Source organism: Aptenodytes forsteri, unplaced genomic scaffold, assembly GCF_000699145.1.
Source record: "Aptenodytes forsteri isolate BGI_AS27 unplaced genomic scaffold, ASM69914v1 Scaffold318, whole genome shotgun sequence".
Taxonomy (NCBI): domain Eukaryota; kingdom Metazoa; phylum Chordata; class Aves; order Sphenisciformes; family Spheniscidae; genus Aptenodytes; species Aptenodytes forsteri.
The window spans coordinates 227,681-241,803 of NW_008794493.1; the positions used below are offsets into that span (position 1 = coordinate 227,681).

General features: G+C 38.1%; 1 protein-coding gene across 1 annotated transcript in view; it reads left to right on the top strand.

Moving 5' to 3' along the window:
• The window catches only part of COL5A2 (collagen type V alpha 2 chain), a 113,571-nt gene that overhangs the window by 1,242 nt on the left and 98,206 nt on the right, over nucleotides 1-14,123 (top strand). The window lies entirely within an intron of this gene.

Here is a 14,123-nt window from a genome sequence, read left to right on the forward strand (position 1 = left end):
GCGGCAAGCTCTCTGAGGGCTGGCAAGCTGCGTACCTGACCCGTGTAACCTGAACGTTCTTAGGCCGCATTATATCCGCTTTTATTTAATATCATTTAAACGCCTGCAAGAGGGAGATTGATGGTCAGGGGAACGCGTAGTGTCTGTACTCTTTCATCAGCCTGGATGGATGTCGTGCTGTATGTTGGTTTCCTGAAATATGAGCAGACTGGTTGTGGGACAGTCTGTAGCTATTGTACTCCTGAACGTGCTTCCTAAGCTTCTCATGGGTTAACACTGGCTTCTTTTCCAAATAATGCCCAACAAAGGGACTAGTACGTTACCCTACAATGCAATTTGCAGTTATGTTATTGTGTATTTTCAAGAGTTTAATTTTGCGTATAACTCAACTTCTCTGGTAATACGCTGCATTGCACAAGTGAGGAGGAGTCAAAGCCTGATGAATAAAACAGTGCAATAGTTCTGAAACTTTTGTTCTACAAAGCAAAATGAGACTCTTCTGACTATGCACAGCTGTGTAAGAAGTCCCATAGAGGGGGCACTTTGTATAATCTTGAGAGTATAATTCATATACTTGCCATAAAGGGAGACAGATATTATACATTTTTCAGATACATATTAAAACAAAGAAAACATTTGTGAAAATGTTGACTTCATTTTTTGGTACCTGTTTAGTAAAAATGATAGCTTTTTTTTGCCTGTTAAAAAAAAAAAAAAAGGGGACTTTTAGGTGAGATTTCTGTGGGGTTAAGTTATTACGTGTCATTTACTAGTTCGTTGCTATTGTGGAAATTATAGGATGAGCCAGTACTGTAGCAACACCTTCTGGGATGTACTTCCCATATGTTGATGGCTGAGGAAACTCAGAGGTACGTGGTAAGTCAGAGAGCAAAATACATTGTAATAAATTAATGACATCTGTTTGCACTTACTTCAGTTATTCATCTTCCTGTTTCAGAATGTAATAGCTTTTGTCTACCATACATATGAGGAAGCTGCTTCTCCAGTGTTCATTATATTAAAAATAAAAACAAAAAACCCCAAAGCTGTTTGAGTGTGTTGTGAGGGATAGTGCACAGTGAGGAAGAAGGGTGCTACATACTACACATTGGTCTGGTTTAATTGCGTAAACAAGGGTTTTGATTGAGTTCCTGACTGAAGCCCACAAATGCTGCAGAATGGGGAGGGTTTTACCCTTAGTTTGTCTTGGTTCTGGCACTTTCTTGTGCGGAGGTCTAAGATCAGTGTACATTGTACTGTACTGCAGGTGATTTTGTCTATACAGCTGCTTCACTTTTCCTCATTCAGTTGGTCAAATGTGCCACCTGAATATAGGTGCTATGGTAAACAAATATTGGAGGTATCTGGGGAGGCAAGGAAGGCACTTCAGGAAGCTTAGATTAGAAAAAGCTATCAGACTTTCAGAAAGTATGTAAGACTGTTTTACCAGTCATTTTTCATGCCAATCCTAGAAAAAATGAGAAGGATTAAATATTGGTTGTCAACCTCAACCACAGTAGAAGAAAGAAATAGCTTTTGCAGAAGTGTGTTACAGAATTTATCATGATGAATGTGAGTGATATTGATAGATAAGTTGAATATAATAAAGCAGGTAAAATGGGTTTAAAAAATTTTAATAAAAGAACTGTAATACTTTAAACCAAACATACTGCTTAACAATTTTTTTTTTTTTTTGGCACTTACTATTGCTGTTCTTTCAAGTAATGCCAGTTTCTATATTCATTTTTTTCTTTTGGAACCATTGTAGATTGATCTGTTTTGCTCAAGAACACTTGGCTGGTAGTGCTATATAGTACACACACTTAAAATGCACGTAAAAATGTGAAAAACAGACACTTTCAAACCTAGTGCAGCAAAATTGGTCAAAATTGAGACTGGCTGGGGGAGACTGGCTGTTTTATATGCCTATTTAAAAGTTATTTAGGAATAAAGTCAGCACTGCAAAATCCTAGAAAGACTGAAAGATCCTGGTTTTAATTTCTGTGTAGGGGCCCAGACTGGTTCAGAAATGCAGTAGGGCCAAAAAGTGCCCAGAAGATGGCTGAAATTATGTGCTGCTTACACACTGAATACCTGGAAGCCCTGAACCTTTGGTGCAGGGATTTTCACACACTGTATAATTAGGAATAAAGTCAGCACTGCAAAATCCTAGAAAGACTGAAAGATCCTGGTTTTAATTTCTGTGTAGGGGCCCAGACTGGTTCAGAAATGCAGTAGGGCCAAAAAGTGCCCAGAAGATGGCTGAAATTATGTGCTGCTTACACACTGAATACCTGGAAGCCCTGAACCTTTGGTGCAGGGATTTTCACACACTGTATAATCTTTCCTCTTTCCTTAGGACTCAGGATAGAGGAAACTACTAGCAGAAGCAGTGCATGCTTCTGGGATCCTTTCCCATCCACTTGTGAGTGTAAATGTGATTGCTTTCTTCAAAAAAGTTATTTAAGAAAACTAGAAATACACCTTCAGTGGAAAATCTCTTGGTAAACTTGAATCAGAGCTGAAATTGTGGTAATCGCCTCCTTCAAGAGGATTTGTCTGTGCAAATTCCATGTGGACATGGCAGTGATGGTCTGTTGCCACTATCTTCCATATTTCTCACTGCAATCCCATACTTGCCTTTAGGTTCTCATCAGTTTCTGCAACACACCCTTGTCTGTGAATTTTGTGGTGATTTATCTTTCCCTGTTCCACTCTTGTGGTGTCAGCCCTACTTCAGCTGAGATCAATACTAGCCCTGGTATTGATTTAAAAGTATCTAATTTGCCTTGTTCCACAGTGTGAGCAAGCAAAACCAAACAACAGTCATGTCATTTGAATTCATGATCCTCTGACTTCTTTGAATTCTTGAGGTCTTTCACTTTGTCTGGAAACCATGCAAAGAAGAGAAGAGAATGGACTAGCCTTAATGGAGACAGAAACAGCTGAGCTGGTTGAATACGGGCTATTAAATACATCCATTATCCCCTCACTGATATTAGAGACGTTATCTTTAGGGAGAAAAGAGGTTACTATGTTGCACAGTGTCCTTGCTGGGACGGGTGTTGGGAATATGATGGCAAGGGAAAGTCCGCTGTAGGAGGTAAGAGAATTATTGAGCATTCATGCCAGATGCTTCTTTGGTTTTTATGGGTCTTTCATCTTTGTAAAGAGTCTTCAAAGCTCCTAAGGAGAATGATATGAAAGGGGGGGAAAAAAAAAATCTCTGTCTTGCTAATTCTAAAAAAAAATTTCTCTAGAGCTCATCCCCCCCCCCCCCCCCCCCCCCCCCCCAAGTTCCAGATCCCAAGATCATTCACTTCTATGTGTACCTCTACTTTCTAAATAAGAAAGTGTGCACGTGTGTGTCTGTACGCATAGGTATCTATGTTTGCGGGTCTAATAATAGTAAATAACTTGAAAATAGAAGTGATTATAGCTCTAAACAAACAGAAAATGAAAATCCATTATTTATTAAAAAAAAAAAGTCACAGTTCTTTGGGGACTGACTCATAACTTCTTAATATTTGTGGTTGGCTCCCCTGCCTGTAAAAGTGTGGGAAGGAGACTCTACGCAGAAATTTCTACAAGAAGAGTCCTCAAGAAGATTCCTCCTGCTCAGACTGAGTAAACTTCTGCTCAGAATTATGGAATACATAAAACTGAGGGTCACGTTAAGCTAGCCACATTAGCTTGTTTTTTTTTGGGGGTGGTTTTTTTTTTTTTAGAAAATACTTCGTGGTTGAAGAATAATTGCGTGTTGTGGTTGTTAGTAGAGGCATTTTTTTTGCCACAATGTTTACAAATATAGATTATTGCCATAGAAACCAAATGGTCATTTCATGCTCTCATTCACGTTTTTGGCACGCTCACACTTCATTTCTTGGTGAAGTATTTTCATCTTTGCAATTTGTTTCAATATGATAACATTCTATCGGGTTGATTTGTTCATGTAAAACATTGCAGGACTGGTCCTGTTTAACAATAATGTATATTAACATAAAAATAAGTATTTTCCAATTTGTTAACTCTCTAGAAGTTTTCAGAAAAAATAAATGTCCACCAAACCGCTCAATTTATTATAAATTTACCTAGGAAAACCCTGCTTAGGAACAGCACCTGGTGTTTATGTAGTATTTACTATTTTTATCTGGGTTAACTGGATGTTATATGATTTTTTCTGTGGTGAGAATTAGAACTGGCCAACTCACCACATTACTTGGTTTTTGGTGTTTTGTGAGAAAAGAAACACAGGGATTCTTGTGTGTACGTGTGGGGAAGCAGAAACTCCGAAGGCAGACCTTCATGCAACACTATGATCCTTTAAAAAACCCGAGCAGATGTTCATGGCTTGTGTGCAACTATTTTTCCATATACAGAGAAAGGCAACGAACTCCATGCCAAAAAATAATACAGTAATAATAAAAAATAGTCGAAATTCCAACTGGAGGCATGTGATCTATCCTTATATGTACACTGATTGTTTCACCCATGTTTGTCTTTGTGGCCCTGCACATTTTTGTGTGTAAGGTCCTGATGATACAAATTTTTTTCTCAAAAATTCTTAGAAAGAATAAATCAAAGTGCCAATCCAATGGATTCTCAGTTGGGTCAGTGAAGAGACTTGCACTTCAACTTATTTTATAGACAAAAGAACTTATTCTTAATCTAACGCACAGGGCAAAAACAAGTATCCTTTAGTGTAAAATGAATAAATTAATCAGATTAACTTGGAATTTCAGTTTTTGACAAAGGCTTCTTGGAGTTTGAACTTTCAGAGCACGAGGAAAGATTGTTGCATTCGCTGCCTGAAATCTCAAACTGCAACAGACCCACCCTGTTAAATTGCCCTTTGAAAGCCCTGGTGAGACTGTCGTGTGCAGAAGGTCAGGTATGATTTGAACTGGAACGTCTGATGCGTTAATTCAAAGTATAATGGGAAGGGAATGAAGAAAATGTTTTCTTTCAGTAGTATAAAGTAAGTGTCCTTCAGTTATTCAAGAAATCAGGTACTTTCAAGCTGGAGAAAAATGGCTTTTAAGTCACGTAACACTTTGAAGATGAGAGGTACCTCAGAGGTGACATTGTGTACTGTTTACATCTTTAATGTAATCCATACATTATGTGTGTACGAATTATACCTTTTTTCCACAGTTTTTGTCACAGATTATGTTCTGTGATTTATGCTTTTCCTGACTTAAATTCCAAGAAATTTGAAGAGTTAGTGCCGTTGCTGAACTACCAGAAAGGATAGAACAGTGATACTGTCTATAGGAAGCGACACAACAATTTGTTAATGTAAATTCTTGTTTTATAGGTTGATTTATGGTTATGAAAACAATAGCATGCAGGAAGCTTTGGATGCTGATAAGCCCTCGGTGCTGTGGTAATTAAAATATCCAAACCATTACTTACAATTATCTTTCCTGAGTAAGCAACGTACATTTTTCATAGCCTGCTGTGCTGTCTTTTATTCTTGTAGTGAGAAGCAATTCCATTATTCTACTATCCCACCCGTGTTTGCTGCGGAAAGGTCATGTGTTATATAAGCACGAAGACTAAGAATGATTGTCAGAGGGCCAGCAGTGGGATGCTCTCTGTACAGGGAACCTCTATTCATGCAGACCCTTGGGATTCAGTTTTTATTAGCTGCTGAAGGCAGGTCTTGTCTTTGGAGAGCTGGTCTAAGGTTGTTCCTTGGCCATGCTGCTGCCAGCTGAAATGTGATGGGAGTTTTGGAGAATTTGTATTTTTCTGCAGCTTTGTGTAAACAGTACAGTTGGGAGAATGATATAATAGAGTTGTTTTTATGCTGAAAACCTGCCACGGTGTTTTGTGCCTTCACTAATTTTCATTTATAGCCTTTGGACTATGTAATGGTAGCATGGGAGGACTAAAGAATTAATTTGAATCTCTGTGCCCCTGTTCTTTGGATAATGTGGCTGAATAGAAACATAAGCAGCTACTCTGATATTGCTGGCAGGAATTCAGAATTTTGGACATGAACTCATTTAGAGTAGGAACAGAAGAATAAACTGTCTCACTGAGGCCTGTTCCCTGCTGTGCAGTAGATGCCTGGCTGAGAAGGTCCATACAATATCTTCTCCAAATACTCTTCGGTCATGAAATGCTTGCCATCATCCTTCAGCAAGCTGCCCATCTCAAGTGAAGGATTAAAGGCACAATGACAGTGTAGTGCAGGAAGAGATTAAGGGAGATAAAAGGTATCATCATGAGTCTGTCCCGGCCCAATTGCTCGAAGATTAATACTGCACGTTAAAATGGTAATGAAATTACAGGCTAAAAGCCAGGAAGAAACTGTTCCTCATTTGCAGAGAACTCCTGTCACCTGTCCCTGGATAGCTGTATTACTACAGGTAACCTCAGAGGTTATGCTGAGAGCTTTGTTTACAGCAGTCCTCTCTCTCCCAGAGATCTCAGAAGACCTTGATTGATATATATATTTTTTTTAATTTATTTTTTTTATTTTAAATCACTTACCAGTCTGAGGTCTCATGTCTCTTGTCTGGTTAAATATCCCAATAGGCCAAGAGAAAAATATTAAAGGGAAAAATTAAAGCAGAAACAGTGAACAGAAGCTGTGCTCTCTTGATTGCCTGTTTTCCACTCAGCTTTTCTTAAATATTTTCTTTACAGGGTTCTACCAAATCTTTTGATGTAATGAAGATGTGATGTAATACTGTAGTGATTGCTATCCTACGATAATTATTTTTGTCTCATTTTCTGTCTATCTTAAAGTGGTTCTTTCCCTCAGCTGCAGTGCCTTACGTTTTCCGAGTACTGAACCTCACATGTTCAGTGGCTGGGTAACAGCATCCCATGGCACATTGCTGAGATAAATAATTGAAATCTCACTGGCAAGAGGAACTTCCTTTAGACTAGGATATATGATTAGGTTTATTAGGCGTAGGGACAATTTAGCCATCTTTAAGCCATCAGTGCTATTTTAGGGAAATCAAATTACCCAGATTTATGAACATTGTTACCTGAATAATGAATTACAATTATTGTTAACAAGTGATGTACTCAATAAACATGTATTCCTTTTTTAATAAAGTATGATCTATCTTTGCCTTTCTCATTTACGTTAATGATGAGCCTCCTGGTAGGAAAGATATCATTGAGTACCTGGGTAATCTCACTCCTCCTCTAAGACTTCTGGAGGTTTCCTGAAATTCCTCTTCCCATCAGAAAATAAGAATATACTTTAATGTCACTTATCTTCACATGTATCCTAGTCCCAATGGTAGTGATGCTTTGCACAAGAAGTTAAGGTCAAGAAAGGAGAGCATTCTCTGTGGTAGCTGTGACCAGGTCCATAGAAACCTGTCAACTAAATCAACTTCTGAAGACGCTTAAGACTTTCATAGACCCAGTATTCAAATCATAGCACTTTGATGTCATCATTAAAGGCAGATCATACAAAAGACTCCCAGTTTTACATCCCGAAATCTCATTTCGTCCATTAAAGGCTTTTTTTTTTCAGGAAATCTTAGTGGAAAAAAATTAGTGAATTAGTGAAAAAGTGAACTTAGTGAAAAAGTACAGACCAAATTGCATGCACTAGAAAAATAACACAATTTTGAATACAATGTATTTCTCCATATTTATTTTAAATATCTTTGATTTAGAACTCTCTCAAATCAGGAATGTTTTGGGCTGTAAACCTACCAGTATACATGCTTAAATCTTTAAAAGAAATTAATGTGTGTTTGTAACTTACTGCATGTTAAGTTTTAGAATAGTGTAATATATAATGCGTTAAATATATGTAGTGCATTTTTTATATATATATATATAAAGTGTGATGTCTTAAGACATCAGACATTCCTACTGTATGGGAACTACATTGCGAAGCAGACACATCTTGCTGGTGAAAGTAATGGAGGATGATTTCCAGATGTTTAAATGCTTGCTTTGGCAAGAGTCAGAAAATACTGGAACATGCATTGGCAACAAAGGAAGGGAAGAACCTGATGTAAGAGACATCAAGCCTGGCAACAAGCAAAGCAGAACATGGGAAATGGAGCCATGTGAGGAAGGAAGAGCCAACACAACAGTATGGCTGCTGTGACAGCACTTAATATTGGAATTATACTAATGACTGGAAGAGTGCTGGAAGCCTAGTTCAAAAATTAGGACTGAGGTTAGACAAATTGTCCTTTACCTGTTTTTCTTTTTTTTTTCCCCCCCTGGTTGAAACGTTTGCTGTAGCGATAGAAAATTTTATCTAAACCTGGATACCGAGATTGAGTAGCTTGGGCATGCTTTGATTTTATGTTGTTACCGTTAAGTGCAGGACCTTCCTATGAATTTGTGCAGTGCTGGGCACAAAGCATCCTTGATCTCAAATGAAGCCTTAGGGTACTACTGTAATATACGTACTGAGTCATCATGCTAATAATATATTTCTTGAACTGCGTGGATTTTCATGTTGAATAGTTGACTAGTTTCAGAAGTGGAATCCAGCTCCTCAGCAAAGAAATCTCTAGACAGTGAATCACAAACTGTTCCTTGCTGTAAGGTTTCAGTAAGCACCCCTCTCTGGGGGGTTGGCCATCCTTTTAGTGTACAGACCAAAACTTTGCAGCTTTACCACATGGTATCAAAATGTTCACACTTCTTGGTGTTTTTTTTTTCTTTAGGTTTTTTGGGGGCAGGGTGGGATGATGGGGAGAGAGGAGTTAAATCTTGATCTCTTCAGGCTGTGCATGTTTGCCCTTATGAAGAATGCCAGGGCCAACCAGTGTGAATTGCACTGCTCTAATTTTTATTAGTGATGTCTTTCTAATGGTTTTAAAATTGAGGATATGGAGCACTTAGTTCTTTGGGGTGGGTTTTTTTGGGTTTTTTTTTGGTTTTTTTTTTTTTCTTTTTCCAGCTGTTCTCTGTTTCTTTGAGCCTTCCTTGGTTTCCTAGGAAACCTCTGCAGGATGGAATTTGTCTATTTTGCAGGCACTGTGCAAGATAGGCAGTTTATTTTGTTTGTGTTTGAATGTAATGAACACAGAAAGTAAATATTTGGTGATTTAAATCTCCCATTCAGGAGAGTACTTTAGAACCTAACTTGGAGCACATGAATAGCCTTATTTCTTGTAATGAGATGACTGGTACCTAGTTATGTTTGCCTAACTACCTTAATAAATGAAGACTTCAATTATTTCAGTTTTTCATTTGAAAGAGGGCAACAAACATCAGGATCTATTCATCTGCATTAAGAATTAATTAGGAAAAATGATGTAGCAGAGAGATACTTGTAATAAAAAAGTAGTTATCTTAGAAATCTTTTATCAGTTATATTGGAAAAAAAAAAAATTAAGTGCACATAGAGGTTATTTTCATATGACCAGTGTTTTTTCAATCTTTTATCACTGGAGTATTAGAGGTATGCAAACTTTTTGTAATCGACCACCATGTTAAGTTTTGCTATCTTTCTGCCCAAGTTCATATAATTTTGACTGACAGTTGCTTCCAGTCACGAGCAAACAACCCACAAACACAGCCCAATTTCTGGTTTCAGGGGGAACCAGGAGAATCTCAGTGGCTCTGGTTTGAGTTTGCTCTGTGCTCAAATCCGATGCAAAAAAGGTCATTGAAGGATCTTGGTGCCGAAGAACAAGCAACTTAAGGCTTTTGGCATGCTAAAGATGATCCGTGTGCTTAATACGGTAGACAAACTCCTGGTAAATTTTATGTAAAGCTACAAAATGTTCAGTAAAGACTTAACTTTGGGGTAGAATTAAGCATGCCTAAACTGGATAGTGACTTAACGTTTGGTGTGTGTAACATCCTAATCCGTAGCTCTGCCTGGAAGAATGCTTCAGGAGCCCTCGGCTGGAGGGATGGTACTAGGGGGGAACATGACTGCACGTGGAAAGGGGAGGCTTCTACAGTCCTGTTTTCTAATAGGACATAGCTGTGGTTTACTCCAAGTCCTATAAATGTCAGTGAGTCTTGACTCAATGCCATGAGAAGAAACTTTCTGGTGTGATAGTTCCCTGCCTTTCTTTACTGGGTCAGGAATCACAACTGAGCAATTCATGACACACGATTTCAAAATGCCACACAAGAGAGCAAGATCCTGCTGCTTTTCTTCATGTCTGCATCAAATGTCCCTGCTTTCAAAGCCCCAACTGCTTCACTGGGACTACTGGGCGAGTAGAGTTCTCTTGAGAAAAGGAAAGGAGTAAGACATTCCATTCTGCTTTGTGCTGCCTTTTTTTTAAAAAAAAAAAAAAAAAAAAAGACTGCTTATCCCATAGGTTAAATGTTTAAACTTCTGAAAAACATGAGTCTGAAAAAATAGCTGAAAATACATCAATGCTTTTGAGATAAAGCTGGTCTGTGGGCTGAAAGACAATGAGTTGAAATGAAAGCATGTGCTGTTGGATAGTATGTTATCTAGATTTACTAGCCACCAACTGATACTCAAATTAGCTGGGAAAGTCTTAAGATCCAGGAGTGTATAGCTTCATCAAATAGTTACTTAAGGGCTTTGCTCTCGGAGAGCTGAGACACTGTGCAGCAGTTGTTATAATGAATTACAGTATAAGTATAGGCTGTCTTGAGCCCACGTGTAAAGTCCATTTTCCAGTTTGTCCTTTTGTTTCCACCCTCACAGAAGGAAAAAAGGTATGGTTTTAATGGATCCCTATTATCTCCCAGTATAATCAAATAAAACTGAATCTGGTTAGGATTAATAGAGTGGTTCATCTTCTGGCATTAAACCATAGGTTTGGGGCTGGTTTAGCAAAAGGCTATACTTTTACTAAAACTAGTTTCCAGTGATTGTTTGTTAGAACTACCAGCTTATACTTCTGGTCATGAAAAAAACAGAAATCAGAATGACTTTTTTTTTCCCCTGAATTGGATTTTATTTCTTTGTAAGATGGCTAAATTCACTCTCCATCTTATTCTTGCATGTGTGAGTGCTCTCTTTTTTTTTTTTTTTTTAATCTCCTCCCTGGAGGAGGCTGAAAGACTGAAATTCCTCCTTGAAGTCTGCAAGACTTAGAATTTTTGAAGTCATTTGTTTATACGATGTAATGCAGTTCACAATGAAATGTAAATACCAGGACACTGATGCTCCTACGTTTGCAGATAACATTGATTTATAACTGCTTATTAAAATGGCAGAGCTAGCTTTAGGACATTTTGTCATAGTCAGGCAAAACAAATAGCTAATATTATGAGCTCCTTTGATACCTAACAAACTGTGAAGTTTGAGGCTAGAACTTGCTTAAGTCTGGTTCTCTTAGTACTTGTCTCAGTAGGTAGAAGATGAGTTTTTTTCCAGGGGTGGTGGTGGTGTGGGTTTTGTTGGGGTTTTGCAGTGGGACGGGGTGGGTTGGTTTTTTTCTTTTCTTTTCTTCCCCCGAGAGTTATCTAGCATAAGGAAGATGGGGATTTGGAAAATGATTTCAGAGTTAATGCAGGAGAAGCTTCTCTTGCCCCTTCGTGTGTCCCGTAAAAGCAGTGCTGCTAGGACCGCTAGCCTTGCTCTGAGAAGACAACAACAAATGGCATCACGCAACTGTGGTTAAGGCAAGTTTAATAAAAGAAATTGCATATGGTTCTGGCTGACAATAGCCTTTGTCACACTGGAAAACTGCTGTCTTCAGTTTGCTTAGGAGTAGCAAAGTCAATTTTTCAGGAATACAGATATTAAAAAGAAAAAGCAACTGCTGTGTAACCTGTAGGTCACTACAGATGGTATACAACTATAGCAATTATATTTTTTTGTGCAATGCAGCACAATCTCTTCAGGCATCTGAAATGTTTCTTTCAAGTCTTAATGAAGTAAACATATCCCCTGTTCCTAAGGGTGATGTAGGCGTGTGCCAATCTTCATGTATAGCTCTGCTATATATTTTTGTAGCCCGGTAGTAGATTTGGGGCTTGGAGAACTTGCAGATTTAGCCATTAACCCTACTGATAGATGCACTACCGACAAACACAAAAGTTTTCTTCAAAATGCCTTTTCCCTCTGTTCTAGCTTATGCTGGTTTTCTTGGGTCTTTTTTTTTTTTTTTTTTCCTGTCCTGTGGGAAACATGTAGGAGCCTGCTACCAGACAGCTCTGGTGTTGGAAATGGAATTGTCTTCACGCAAAGTGCCTGAAGGGCAATGTTTTTCTTTCAGTCCAACTAAATGCATAATGAGTTTTCCAGCACCTGTGTTAATACACTCACTGCTGTATTATGAAGAGTCTAACATGCTTGCAAAATTCAGGTTTTCGTGGCCTGTGAAGTTTCTGGTGTGTCATGTGATTAAAGCTCAAGTCATATGTTGCACTGGCGCTTTAGATGGTGCTTACTCAGAGAAACTTTCTGCAGAAAAAAAATGTCACTAGTGTGTACATTAACGTGCAGTGTTTGGTCTGGGCATGAACATGCCTTATCTAGTAAAAAGGAAAGATTTGGTGAAGCCTTGAACAGGCTAGTATATATGTTACAGGCTGCATAAGAATATTAAGAAGAACAGAACAGAGAGTAGAAAAAACTTAAACATATTACAACTCCCTTTGATCCAAACTGACTTTGCTTTTTTGATAAAGTATTCTCTCAGTCGTGCGTTTGAATTCTCTATTTTTATAGAGTATTCTCTTAGTCGTGCGTTTGAATTCTCTATTTTTATAACATGTGAATAGTCCAGCAATTATCTGAAATTAATCAGTTGTTGATTGTGTAGGAAGCTTTTCCACTTAGTTTAAGGTGTTACCTATGTTCCTAAGAAATTAATATTGAAAAAGATAATACCAGGACTTCAGGTGCTTGAGGTCTGATTCAAAGGGAATAAGTTTCTAAAGCAAGTCTTGGAGCCTATGTGAAGCATAGTCTAGCTCCTGTGCAATGCACCTCAGAGTCAGTATTACAAGCTCTTCTGATCTGTGCGACTTGGCGCTAAAATTTCAAGGCAGCAGTAACGTTTTTGTTCTTCAAGCACTGATAGAGATTTAAAACAGGAAATAGAAAGTTGAAGAGAAATTTTTCTCAAGATCTATTAAAGTGTCTCATTAATCATATTTTAATATTCCTGTATTATGTGGACTTTGAAATGGATTTTATTTCTGGATTATTTTGAAAGTATCATATTGCCACATCATAGTAAAATGGCATCCCCTTCCAAAACAGTCTACATACCAATGCATTACGCCTAAGTTCTTCATGCGTTAAGGATGTTGCACTGCTCATAGGTAGGGGAATGGAAACATAGAGTGATGAGACATCTATTTCCAGCTGTCTGCTGGTTCTGAATATTCCCTTCGGATACTGACGGGGAACACTCAGTAGGGAAGGCCCTCCCTACACATTCATTCACACAGTGACCACCTTCTGGATAAGGGTATTTCACAGTGTGCTCTAGACACCTGTTTCATGTCAGGAACGTTTAATTGTATAGCTCAGCTGCCAGAGGATGTCTTGCAAAAGACTCTTACAGGTTTTTGTATGCTGTCCTATTTGGAAGAAGATGCTTCTGTTACCAGAGAGATGATTTACATGGATGCTATTCTGTTCTTTCATTGTTTGTTACCAGATGTACATCTGGGATTTAATTTATTGCGCTTGGGATATTCTGAAGAGTAATTATGTTCTGAATGAAGCAATCATAGGCTTTGTACCTTACCAGTTGGCTCTTCTGCCTCAGTGCCTGATCTCTGGGCTCCTCAGGGTGTATTCTTTTTGGAGAGAGCTTGCCAGTAATGAATGAGGCCTGTTTTCCACATTGACCTCAAACTGTACATAATTACCTAAATCCAGCCAACCATAACAATGAGGTGTGCATAGAAAATATACTGCATAGAGGGATTTTATAGAGCTTACAGTGCAGTTCACTTGAAATTATATAGATATTTATGGGAAATGTATGGTTAGGTATGCCCTCCGCTGTGTCTTCCCTCAAATCTACGCCATGAAAGAAACACATCAACTGTATCAGCACTGCTGTGAGGTTGGCTGTTTCCATATTTTGGCTAGAAACAATATTATTGAACAATAGGAATGGCTTTATGTCACTCTTTAATACCTTTACAATAATGTTCATTTCCCGATTATAGGAAATTTTAGCACAAAATGAATTTACTCTTTGATATTTTTAGTTCAG